General features: G+C 38.4%; 2 protein-coding genes across 3 annotated transcripts in view; one reads left to right on the plus strand and one right to left on the minus strand.

Moving 5' to 3' along the window:
• Positions 1-13,517, minus strand: part of LOC129717968 (muscle-specific protein 20-like) — a 151,096-nt gene that overhangs the window by 98,867 nt on the left and 38,712 nt on the right. The gene's annotated exons all lie outside the window — the stretch shown is intronic.
• LOC129717962 (protein takeout-like) overlaps positions 1-13,517 on the plus strand; it is a 35,199-nt gene that overhangs the window by 21,028 nt on the left and 654 nt on the right. The gene's annotated exons all lie outside the window — the stretch shown is intronic.

The following is a 13,517-nucleotide window of genomic DNA, read 5'->3' on the forward strand; positions in this document are numbered from 1 at the left end:
TGCGATGAACGGTTTCTGCTGCGGACAGCAGGTCGGTCTAACAGGCGGCAAGCGATGGGTATGTTAGGTCTGCTGCAGGCAGAACAGCCGGCGTTTTGTTTGTTTACATTTTGCCACGCGCACACCACTGACAGCTTTGTGTTGTCTTGTGCTGTGGCGTGGCAGTGGAGAACAAGTTTTCACAGCATTTGTAGGGCTTGAAGTGATTGTCTAACTTCAGGGGGATTTTTGACACTAACTGAAACGCTGAATTCATTTGCTTGCTCGCTGCTGTTTATTCAGAAAGGGAAAGGAGAAGACTGGAATGGTTACGTTTCATGCGTTGTGGTACCTACTATACTTTGAGTCTCATCCAAATTTACTAAAGTAAACACTCGAAAGCATGTTAAATTTCGAATTGTATTTTTATAGTTATATTTTAGAAAAATCCATAAAAATGTAACTTTTTTGTAAAAAGTTTTGTAGGACTCAGGAAAATAACTGAAAAATAACAAATCTTGCAAAATGTCAGCAAAAAAAATTGATAAAAAAACCTTTCGCTGAAGAAATGTTGACGAAAAATGTTGAAAAATTCAAAGGGATAGAATATGTTGCGCATAATAAAAAATAACGCAATTTGTCAAATGGTTTTGTATTTCGCGAAAACAAACAACAAAAACCATTTAAAATATCAACAAAATGTCAAATTAGGACAAAAGGAAATGATGAAAAATTTTTATAAAATGTTACAAAAAAGGACCAAATATGTCGAAATCAAAAAAATGTGAAAATTCATGAAAATTGTTGAATATAACGAAAAATAACAAAAATATCAAAAAGGGTACCAGCTCTATTATCGTCAGGTTTTACCTATTATCGTCCGAGGGGTAAATGATGTCCTAGAGCCTTAATTTCTTGCATGATGATTCTTCATAATACAGAGCATCTTTCTGCAAAAGATTAGTTTTCTATGACTTCATTAACTCTCCGTACGATAATAGATTAAACCTGACGATAATAGAGCCGATACCCTATGACGAATAATGTCTAGAGCTAGAGTTTAAATCGTCACCCGCGCTCATTTTTCTGGCAAGCCAATAGCTCATTTCAACAACCCTACTCGGAACAACTTTGTATGACGAACTTGAAGTCTTTAATCATTATCAACATCTGCATATCTTAATCTCCCAGCTGGTCTCGAGGTACGATGCCTACCTAACAAGCCTGTCGTTGTATGTTCGAGTCCCGGCTCGGGAGAGAGACTGTTAGTGTCAGTAGGATCGTAGCGCTAGCCCCGCAATTGTCCTGTACACTTAACAGTCGGCTGCGAAGACTGTGTATAGTAAAACAGAAGGTCGAATTCCGATACGGAATGTAGCACCAAGACTTTGCTTTTTTTATCTGCATATCTTACGAGATTCACAGCCTGGCATTTTGAAACCAAAAATGATTTTGGTTTCCAAATTTCAGGAACACCAGTTATGAGCTCGTCAGATAAAATTTAAAAAAAATTAACTATTTGTTAAGTTTTCAGCAGATTTTATTTTCTGTCTGGCTCTTACCATCTGGCTTCACGAAGCACAGAGTACAAGGCAGTTGAGATAACCGAGCCGAATCTGCAGATTCTAAAAACCTTGTTGTTCGTAAATTCTTGGAACGTGGGGTCCCTGATAACGAGATCTTTGAAGCTAACTCTGTTCGTGGAAGTAGAACTTTCATCATATCCCCGAGAGGCAAGACCATGGGTACTGTGGACTTCAATTAGCCACTTAGAAAGCTGCGCTGCAGCTAAAAAATCACAGGAAGGTTGTGTGCAAAGCCACGACCGCAAGGTTGAAGTAGAATACTTTTACAAGAAAGATAACCCGGCTGCTTGGGTGTCAGTCATTTTTCCTAGTAAATAAATGTTGACCGCTCATTGGCAGTATGGAAAATCCTGTGCAAACGAAGTTGAAGTACTACTCAATTTCAGTTTGCACATATAAATACGACCTCACTGAACAGGAAAAGTACAAACTCTTTGCGGCGCAAACAAGTTTCAACAGTCAGAGTATATGTACATGCGAATTCAAATTAAGATAATTAACTTTTGGTTAAAGCTCAGAACAAGAAAGTATTAAATCTTCAATTCATTTGTTTGGTTGTCCTAAAAATGGTTCGATTTCTCCTACCTCTAGTAGAAGGCCCTTCTCCAGCGTCCCAACCAGAGGTTGGACACGTGTTACCTCTGGCTGCTTTTAAATTGACCTCCGTACTGGTACTTGGTTTCTTCGATGCACTTCCCCCATGCTGGTCCTTCGCGCGTTCCCGAGCATCACGCTTGTATTTGGCGTTCATATATTTAGACATAGCACTGAATACACTTCCGATGGATTTCTCAATAAATGCAATAAATGCACTCGTAGTCTCTTACCCGAGAATAATAAAACACTTCCAAGAAATGTTGCACTACTGCCCATAATTCAAAAATTGGCTAATATGCCGTAGGCATCAAATCGAGAAAAACGCCTTTGAAAGTTTTTATCGGTACAACATATTTTGACTGCTCATGACAACTTTTTAATTGAGTATGTCACCCTTCATATATGCTGGACCCTTGCCGTTAAGTTGAAACAGAGAAATCTGTAGAAAAATTCCATCCGCCACGTATTTTTAACACAGTAGCCGTTTTTTTTTTTTTCAATTATAAACGAAAGGTCAGTTGACAAAACGGTGTGCAATTCGGCTAATATCCATACGATGTGAATTATATCGTACTCGTTAGTGATGCAAATGGTTTTAATTTCAATTAAACAACACGTAAGCACAAGAAAGGATGAAAAGGACGACGAGACAATTGTTACGTGCGGCAATATAATAATATAACGAAAATATTATTATTCATGGTAATCTCACAATTCACTTTCCTATTTTTTCTCATCAAATCCAAAATGAAATCTGAATCTTATCTTTATTAATAATACTCCTAATCAAAGAGCTAAATATCATTTTTTTAAATGTAAAGGTTTATGACAGAAGGAAACAGTCACACGTTTTGATCATTGGGTTTCGCAGTACAACAAATAAATTCTTGTAGCATCAAATATTCTTCGTGAAAAAGTCAAATTTGATGCAATGGCCTTACGATCGCTCACCTGTCGCCAGTAACCACCAAGCTACAACACACTTTCGAAAGTTAGAAGAAACACAGTTCAGTAATAATACACTGGTTCGTGAACATGCCACAGGTTCAAATTGGATATTGGATATTAGCCAAATTCTCAATTATTCTGGATATTAGCCAAAATTGTTTCACGTTTGCTGCCTTCCCAAATGCATTTTTTGACAACCGGCTTCCGTAGGGACCTTGTTTAGGGTGTGTACCATCACGAGAAACTGTTTTCTCGATTTTGGTAAAAATGGCATATTAGCCAATTTTTGAATTATGAGCAGGACTAGTAAAAAGACAATTTCCACGTGTTGTAACGTGCTGGAGCACGAAATCTATGTCTGTGATAGGAAACCTTCACGTTCACGAGGCATGACTGGAGAAACGCGTCTAATAATGCGGTAAAATTTTTAATGTCTTTTTGTGCGAATTATTGTACTCAGACAAAAACCTGTTTTGAATTGGATCAATTTTTAGTGAATAAACGTTAACCGTTTGTTATTCAAAGTTGGTCATGCTGATCGCAGCCTTTGCGCTGCCCCTACAGTGGGGGGATTACTAAATAAAGTAAAAATTGGACAACTACAACAGAATTTGATTGCATCCCGCACAGAATGTCTGCTTGTGTTGATGCCAGAAAATTATTAACCTTCAATTATTTGTTTATTTGCCTTGAAAAAAGCATTTTGCGGTTCAAAATCAGTTGCTAATTACAACCTTTAAGCTGCCCTAACATTGGGGGAATTGAGATACACGGACAACATGCACTGTGGAAGCTATTTCACATTCAGTAAATTAGACGGGTGCGACAAATTTGAATTGCTAGGATGCAACACAGAATACTTGCTTGCGTTGACAAAAATTATTAACTTTCAATAACTTGTTTATTTGCCTTCAAAAAGGCATTTTGATTTCCGAAATTGGATTTCCTGATGGCAATCATCATGCTGCCCCAACACGGGGAGAATAATGGCTGTCTGGCGACACACGCTGAGAAAAACCGCGCTGCTCCTGAGACGTGGTTACCAACCACAGGGCTAGTGCTGCTGCTAAGGAAGGACGACTGCTGTTGTCGCTGTCTAGAACTATTATGAGCGGCTCCGGCTGAAACAGGCTCTTATATAGGCCAAATAGCATGTTTTCAATTGCAAGGTATATAATCCTGTCGACCGTGCTTGGGAAGCAAGCATATAACGACCAATCAGAGGTCGAATTTTTCGTTTTGACAAGGCTTGACTATTTTCAATAGTACAATAGTGTGAATAATAAAATTACAATTATCTTATTTTGGGAAGAATCTTAGAAGATTTCCCAATCTATTGCTGCAAGAACGAAGGAAATCCATCGAATACTAACCGATTTATTAGCATTTGAAATTGGACATATTTTTCACTTTTTTCGGTTTTAGATTTTCATTTCACATCCCTATGTAGCCGAACTTCCTGAGAGAAGTATTCTACTTCAAAACATGTCTTACGTAGGCGAGCGTTAAAGACAGAATAGCTCGCGTCACGCGAGCCAGGCTCATGGCCAGCTGTGCAGAGTACAGCCACAATCACATTGAGCTCATCAGGCGGAAATTCAGCACATGTTACACTGTGATATATTCAGCCAACAACGTCCTCTTCCTCAGAACAGTCTGTTGCGAGGCGCTGCAATTTTAAAATCTTTATTTTTGACATGCGTTTGTCGCTATTTTTTTCAGTTTCAATATCAAATTTATGCATTGCTTCTAAATATGGCGTGTATTCCCAGCGCTGGGTGATTCCTAAGCTTTATAATCGTCCCCACTAAACGAAGGCCCATTTTCGTTTTGAAGTAGAATACTTCTCTCAGGAAGTTCGGCTACATAGGGATGTGAAATGAAAATCTAAAACCGAAAAAAGTGAAAAATATGTCCAATTTCAAACGCTAATAAATCGGTTAGTATTCGAAGGATTTCCTTCGTTCTTGCAGCAATAGATTAGAAAATCTTCTAAGATTCTTCCCAAATGAAGATAATTGTAATTTATTATTCAAATTATTGTTCTGTTGAAAATTGTCAAGCCTTGTCAAATGAAAAATTCGACCTCTGATTGGTCGTTATATGATTACTTCCCAAGCACGGTCGACAGAATCATATACCTTGCAATTTAAAATATGTTATTTGGCCTATATAAGAGCCTGTTTCAGCCGAAGCCGCTCATTATAATTCTAGACTGCAACAGCAGCAGTCCTCCCTTAGCAGCAGCAGTGGATACAACAGCAGTAGCAGTGCAGCGGATAACGACCACAGCTGTGGTATGGCAACGGATATCAAAGCGCGTCTCAGCATCGATAGCAAGGTTGCCACATTTAAATCTGTGTTTTCCCTTGAAAAAATCTGAACATCTGTATCTGGAACAAAAATATCTGTAAAAACAATCTGTATTGTTTAAACACTAAGAACTCTGTATTTTTTGAGTTTTTATGGTACATAAACAAAATTTTTATCATAAAACGTGTGAGGAGTAGAAAATATGTTCAATTTGCTTAATATTCAATGAAATAAAATTTGGATTGTTTTTAAAAATTAATGTCAATTTCGAAAAATCTGTAAATCTGTACTTTTCGACGTAAATCTGTATATCTGTATATACAGATTCTGTACCGTTTCTTCGGCCAAAAATCTGTAAAATACAGATTAATCTGTACATGTGGCATCCCTGATCGATAGCAGGCCACGTGATGCAGGGCAGCGGATACCAATGGCAACGGAAGCGTCCATTACTGTGGCAACGGGGATAGCGCAGCGGTTGACGTTGGTCTCAGCATCTATATAAGCAGGGCCAGCTGATGCAGTGTGGCATTTTAGTAAAATGCTGTCTCTGAGCGATAGTAGGCACACTAGCAAATGCACCCAATGAAAAGAATGTTCTGGAAAGCTTTTCAGTGTTTATTTTCCCCCAAGGAATACTCTATTCGCACTGCCAGTGATAACGCAAAGATGTGACCGGCATCTTATCAAACATTCAATTAAAAAACGAATTGTCCTTTTCAGGATGATATAAAAACCTAATTGAAGATTTAATATTTTCTCTTAAATCAACTTACACTTTTAAGTAATTCGGAACAGATATATATATTTGGTTTCATCTCCGTATCTCATAACGTACTGAATTATCTTTTCCTTCAGTCATGAGCACAACATCCGAAAAGCTTTCATTATCAGCATAAAAAATTATTTTTCGCATAATCAAAATTCCAAAATTATCAAGTCCAAATCATGACAAGCAACTATATTATTGAGAATGGTCAATCCTTGTTGAAGCGCGAAATTTGACTGATCTGATTAGTCGTTAATATGATTGCTTCCCAAGCACGGTCGACAGAATCATAGACTTTGCCATTTTAAATTTGCTATTTGTCTGTATAAGAGTAAGGATGGGAAATATCGACTGAAATGACTATCGATAGTTATCGATGATTTTCTACTACTATCGGTAACTATCGATAGGTTATATATTAGCATGGCTACGGATAGCGTAGCAGTTACAGGGGGTTTAGCATCGATAGCAGCTGATGCAGTAAGGCACTTTAGTGAAATGCAGTCTCTGTGCGATAGCGGGCACTAGTAAATGCATTCAATAAAAAGTTGACTCATCTTTACAACACATGAGCCGTCAAGTTTGAGTGTTAAATCAGCTTTTCACTGTTTTTTTTTATCACAAGAAATACTCTATTCGCACTGTCAGTGATAAAGCCAAGATGTGATCGGTATCTTATCCGACATTGAATTGGACAACAAATTAAGGTCTACATCCTTCAACCGAGAGGTCTACATCCTTCGAGATTCCGGGCCACCATATGCGCTGCCTTATGATGCTCCTTATTTTGGCTGTTGGAGGGTAGCCTTCACGTGCAGCCTTCAAAGCCTTTGTTCGGAGTGATTCAGATAACACTGCAAATCCTATCTTGACTAAAATGCAATCTTCTACGGTCAAGTCCTTCTCTACCGCCTGATACCTTTTCACATATTTCGATCAATTTCCTGAATTTAAAGCGCTCGACACGTTTTGAAGCATTCTATCAGTTGTGGTCCTGTTCCGTGAGGAATTCCACTCTGTTAGCCTGCCTCACATTCACAGTACAGCCTTGAGAAGGAATCTGCGATGTTGTCCCTTCCGCGAACATATTCCACATAGTAATTATACGGGCTCAAACGCCGCGCTTGTGTGTAACGTATAATAAAATTCCTACCGAGGAGAAAAAAAACAAAAAATTTTCTACGGCCCAAACTGTGTTCATTGCTTTCTTGCATTAGTACGGCTCCCAAGGCTACCGGTGATGCATTGGTATAAAGAATTGTTCTGTCTTTCCCAGGAAAATAGCCTGGGTGCTTTTGTGCATTCTGCAATTTACTGTCTAATCAGGTTGAAGGCTTCCTTTTCTTGCTGTCCCCAAGATTATGTTCTTGAGGTTGCAGTGACCCACAGAGCGCTCGAATTGTTTGTGAAGCTCTGTAAATATGGACTGACAAACGAAGCCAGTCCCAGAAAGCTTCTCAGCTTCGAAATGGTGGATGGTTCTTGAAAGTCACAGACGCTGCTGATCTTTTCGTCCTCTGTATTCGTCTAGTTCGTGACCTAGTAACTTCTTCCTAGTTTTGTCGAACTCAAATTTCCCAGTGTGGAGAGTCAAGTTATTTTTCAGGATTTTGCGCTATTTTCTTTCAGGTTTTTGGGTTATTGGAGTTGCTTCGGTATTAATCGTCGTGCGTGGGAAATTCTACGTTGTTTCAGTCCGAAAACGCAATGATGATGGCAGGTCGCAGGATTACAATCGTGTTATGACCGTAGCCATGTCCGCTAAAACTTCTTCCATAACTATCGTTTGATGATTCCGGATGCACTCCAACTGGTCGTTCGAAACATTTTAGTGGCTTCTCTTTTGTTCCCAACCTAGACCTTGGAGCATACTGCGGTTTCTCTTTCACGGGTGACTTACTCTGAGGATTCTCTTTAATCGTCGAAATGGCTTGTTGGTTATCTGGCGTGTCGATACCAGTTGATCCTGAGATTAAGTTGCTTGCATAGGACTTGATATCCTACTTTTCGTAATTCTCATCACTGGAACTACGCTTGGAATCATCTTTACTGTCATTCGTGTCAGTAGAGCTACGCTCGGACACATTTAGTTCGTCCGAATCATGGTTCTTGGCTAGGGTTGCCACCTGACTTGGATATCTTGGATCAAAGATTGAATACGTAATATAATACAAAAGAAGGTTTTCCATGGCTCGACTGAGCACTCCTGTCCTGGCAGAATCGCTAATGTGGAGTTCAATGAGCTGGGATTGTTTTTCGAGAATCACCAGATCTTAATATTTCATGCGAAATTCCATATAGTACGACCTGTGCATTTTTTCATCGATCAAAAAAGTGAAACTTTGACCGCTTTGAGGCACGTGCTCCAAAGGTCCGATTGAGCTGAAAGTTTGCATGAAGGTTTTTTTCTAGACGACGAAACTTTTTAGCACTACTTCTAAGCGAAATCCGAGAAGTCGATTTTCATTGCCACCCCATTATACATATACTAATGAAGGAGCCATCAGACCGATTGTTATTTACGTGATATCCATGACAACTCGAATGAATTTCCTATTGAGCGTCTTAGCAGAAAGGTGGGGATTCAGAATAGGCAATATTTCCATTTAACTCCTCTACAAATTTTCTACAAAGGTTTTGTTGTAGAATTAAATGGAAACATTGCCTAACGTTTGCATTGAAAAATGAAGTTTTTTCGGATGGTAATGAAAAAACTAAGATAGATAAATCTATACTGTTGCGAGCAGTCATTCGGCAGTTAACCGAAACATCCCCATGATGGACAAAAACATGCGTGTAGGCATGTTTTTGAGTTCTTTCTTTGTTTAATCTGACAATTTCTCCTCAGTTTTTGCGACAAAATTGTTAGAGTATGTAGATTTTACGCTTCAAATTTGCCCAGAAATACTTTTTCACTGTTTGACCGGTTGCACCGACCTCCAACCGCCGACCTTCCGGGTTCGGGCTTTCTTTCAATGTTCTGATTGTTGTCCAATAGTGTCAAAATATTGTGAAGGCTGGAAAAGGCGTATCCGTTATCTACAAAGTCCCGCACGATATCCGTTTTCGACGCGGCTAGGGACCGTTCTTTGAACGCGCACAGTTCTGAATGGAGAAGCTTAACTGTTTTCGCCATCACGATTAGAGTTCGATTGATAGAGCTGTCAATTTTTTTCTGCTGCATCATGGGCTACTATGATTAATGCCTGTATGGATAGTTTCGTCAGTGCGTGTAAAGGTGAACCCATGAAAAATGGGCAATTTTTGTCCATTTTTTTTAATGCAAACGTTATCCAACAAGACTCCCGCATCTTGAATCTGTGTTACTCTAGATAGGGGCTCACTGGACATAGATTGGCTTCTTTGTTCGGTTGAAGAAGTTGAATTTACTAAGCATTCACAAAAAGAAAGTCTCTGGAACACCAATGGCTGAATGGTAGCATGCTGTAGCAGTGTTACTGGAAAAATTCAATCAGATTGGGGTGATAACTTTTTCTACAAGCATCGTAGCGCCTTACAGGCTTCAAAAGAGTTTTTCCCAGGAAAATTTCCTACAAATATCATGTATCGATATATTTTTAGAAACCAACTAGACATCTCTGGAGAAAAAGTTTTGAATGATTGCATTCAGCGTTGCTAAACGAGCGAGAAGCATAACATATCCACTCCTTTCTGCTTGAGAATCAGATGTGTGCTACGCTTCTCCAGTCGTTCGCACACACACCTTCGAGACACTCTTTATTATTCACGCACTTGCCAGAGCAGCAGCCAGCATACAACCGCTCGCAAATTCTCTTCTATCTTTTTACTCACGCCGAGTACGCGAGTACTCGAATAAGAGTACTTGACTAGGAGTGCTTGAAAAAATGTGCCCGAAAACGAAAATGCTTCGTTCACCGACTCACGCATGCGGTTTGTCAATCGCTGAACTGATGCCAAGCAGTTTTGCATCGTGCACCGACAGCCGAAAGTGGGGTGATGAATCTATATAGAATCGCATGCTTGAATGTGTAGGGTATCGGAATACCTACTCGCAGTGATGCCACATTTTTATCTGTATTACGAATCTCAGGAAATCTTCTTGGTGATATTTCAATCTATATAAAAATCTGCATATTTACTCAACATATCCCTTAGAAGAAAAAAACGCAACATAGTTTGTTCATTGACTCATATACGCACACGTTTACGCGTAACATATAAATATAATGAAAACTCCAACACGCTCAATAGCATTTGAGTTCATTTTCGATTATCAACTATATCGAAAAATTAATTTCGCGACTTCATGAAAACCAAAAAAAAAACTGTATAGTTCTGTACTATTTCTAGAAAATCTGTAATTTGTATATACAGATATCGGTATGAAAAATACACAAAAAATCTGTATAAGTACTGATAAATCTGTATATGTGGCATCCCTGCCTACTCGTCGAAATATTCTTTTTGCCACCCCGCTTCGTCGTGCCTTGTCACTCCGTATCGTCATAATGCGTCTTGACGGTCTTAAAAATCACCTCCGCTGGTTGTGCTCGCGAGAAAGGGAGGTACTCGCGAGTGGGAAAGTACACGAGCGAGAGTGTGTGTGAGAAAACTCGCAAGCATCAACGCTCGGTAGTGTGAAAAGAAAAAAGTAAAAGAGAACGAGAAACAGTACGACAGGAGTATCTCTAGTGTGAGATTTTGGTAGCGGCGAGAACGCCACTTGGAGTATCGCATGCTTTTGCGAGCGAGTTTAACAACGCTGATTGCATTTTCCTATAGAAAATCGTATGGAAACTTTAAAAATCGGGCACAAAAATATAGTTACACCGATCGATCTGAAAAGTTACACGGTTGTTATAGGACCCATAAGGATTACGAAAAGTGCATGGGAGCGAGAACATAACACCATCGCTTTTTCCCCATATAACCGTGTCCCAGTCTATTAGACATGTCGGTCTGAGTTCGGCCACTGCAGAAATCGAAAGTCTGCTCATTTTACCGTTCGACATACTTTATCGAACTTGTTTGTATGGCAGTGCTCATACTGCTTGCACATGTCGAAAGGAAGAACTGTCAAATGAATTTTCAAAACGAAGCATTGCATTGACTGCTTTCTTTTCTCTATTTCAATATTCACCAGCACACAAAAAATGAAAATGATGTTTGTTATGGAAAGCCAAAACAAAAACTGAAAAAAATCAAAGGTTGCTATGTTCTTGGAGTCGAACGAAAAATAGGAACGTTCCTATTCCATTCGACATATCGAACGGCTTGTCGAATCACAATATCGAATAGGTGTAAATGTAAATCATGCATTCGATATATTTTCGAGCAATCAGCTCGAATCAGATGACAAAATCAGATAGTCTGAACATACCTTTAAGCAGTATGCTCATTTAAATTACCCTAGAAGCTATAGGCGTCGTACGAACGAACGTGCTTGAAGTAGATTAGGAGACGGAAGCCTCGGAATAAAATTGATGTCAAAAATAAAATAAACTACATTATCGAATAAAATGTTAAAATAAAATGTTAGAAACACCAATAAGAATTTTAAAGGCAATGATCAAATTGAATCATCATCATCAAACGCAAAAACAATTTGCAAGTTGTAATCGGCGAAAAAATTTAGAATCGGTGAAAAGAATCGAAACTAACTAAATGTGCCAAAATTGAGTCAAAACATCAGAATTCATAAAAAAAATCGAAACAAAAAGCACATGATGACAAAAAACAGATGATAAGTGTCGAAGATATCGAAAAGAAAGAAAAGTGAAAGAGGACTTAAGATGCGATTTAAGCTTTGAAAAAATTATTCCTCACTATCCAGACGGGATTCAAACTCGCGATCTCGGATGTCTCCGGCACTCACCTTTTATTGCGCTCTGTTCCTAACAAATCTCGATCAACCACACACACACACTGCCTTGTGAGAGTTTTGTTTGTGACTAAAAGAGATAGTGTCTCCTCACACTCTGAGAATATGATTGACATACTGTTATATATGTGGTCTGCGTGAGTAATGATAAAAATATTGAATCTAAAATATCAAAACGGTGGAAAATATCGAAAATAACGGAGAATATACTAAAAGTGACAAAACTTTCAACAAAGTTTGAAAATCCTAAAAATGAATATTGTCAAAAATCATTAGTCATCATCTCATAAAAAATACAAAAAAAAAACCCATAAATAACGAGAAATGTCGAAACTGGAAAAAATTACTGGAATGACTAAAACGACGAAAAAAAATATCAAAAAGACGCTAAAAAATGTTACAAGTGACGAAATGTCGAAAAATGAGGAAAAATATCGAAAGCAATTAAAAAATGTAAGGAATGACGAAAAACAAAGTAATGAAATATTGCACAATGTATCAAAACAACGAAACTTGTAAAAAAAAACAGATAATAAATTAATTAATAGAGAGGCTTCCAGTTTTTAGCAGATTTACCTCAGAACAATTTTTTAAAATGTTCTCTTCAGTTTCAGTCTAGTTTTAGGATAATTTCAATTTGTTTTATTTCAGTTTCAGTTAAATTATTATTCAGCTGTCATAGAATTTCAGTTCGATTTCAGGTCAGCCTCAGCTCAAGTTCAGTTACGTTCCAGATAAGTTTACAGTTAAATTTGGTTTCAGCTCAGTTTTGATTTCGTTTTAGTTTGATTACAAATTAGTTTTAACTGAGTTTCAATTCAGCTTTATTTAAATTTTATTGCAGTTTTAGTTTAATTCCAGTTTAGTTTTAGCTAAGTTTGTTTCAATTTAGTTTCAGTGAATTTAGTTTAGTTCCGGTTTATCTCCATTTCATTCTCAGTTCAGCTTCAGTCCAGAGCTCTGTAGAATACTCGGTAGCATTGAAAAAAATTAATTTTAAATAATCCAATACGAATATTATTTTCTGGTTTGTTTCAATGAACTAGGACAATAAAAATACAGCAGATTTTTTCATCATGAATTCCATCCAGTTGCTGCAGTGTATTCAATCCAGTCGTGAATCGATATGATGATGAAGGGGCACTTTCGGGCGTTTGTTCACAAAGTAAATCGCCACATAGCTGATGGTATTGGTGTGTGTTACGAAGTGACTGACTGAACGCGCACAGCCCCCGACAGACAGTTGATTTTATACATTCGTAAAGTGACGCGACCAGGAGCTCATGCTTGCCAGCGGGTACCGTATAACAGCACAATCACCCTGTTCGGAGACAGTATCATACACGTTTCAATGCAGTGTTCGGCTTACAAGTCATGCAAAAGCTTGAACAAGCTAATGTGTGCAGTTCGGTTCATTTCAATCGCCCTGCTTTTCGAACGCATCCGCATGACGTGCGGGCGG

This window comes from Wyeomyia smithii, chromosome 1 (assembly GCF_029784165.1).
Source record: "Wyeomyia smithii strain HCP4-BCI-WySm-NY-G18 chromosome 1, ASM2978416v1, whole genome shotgun sequence".
NCBI classification, from domain to species: domain Eukaryota; kingdom Metazoa; phylum Arthropoda; class Insecta; order Diptera; family Culicidae; genus Wyeomyia; species Wyeomyia smithii.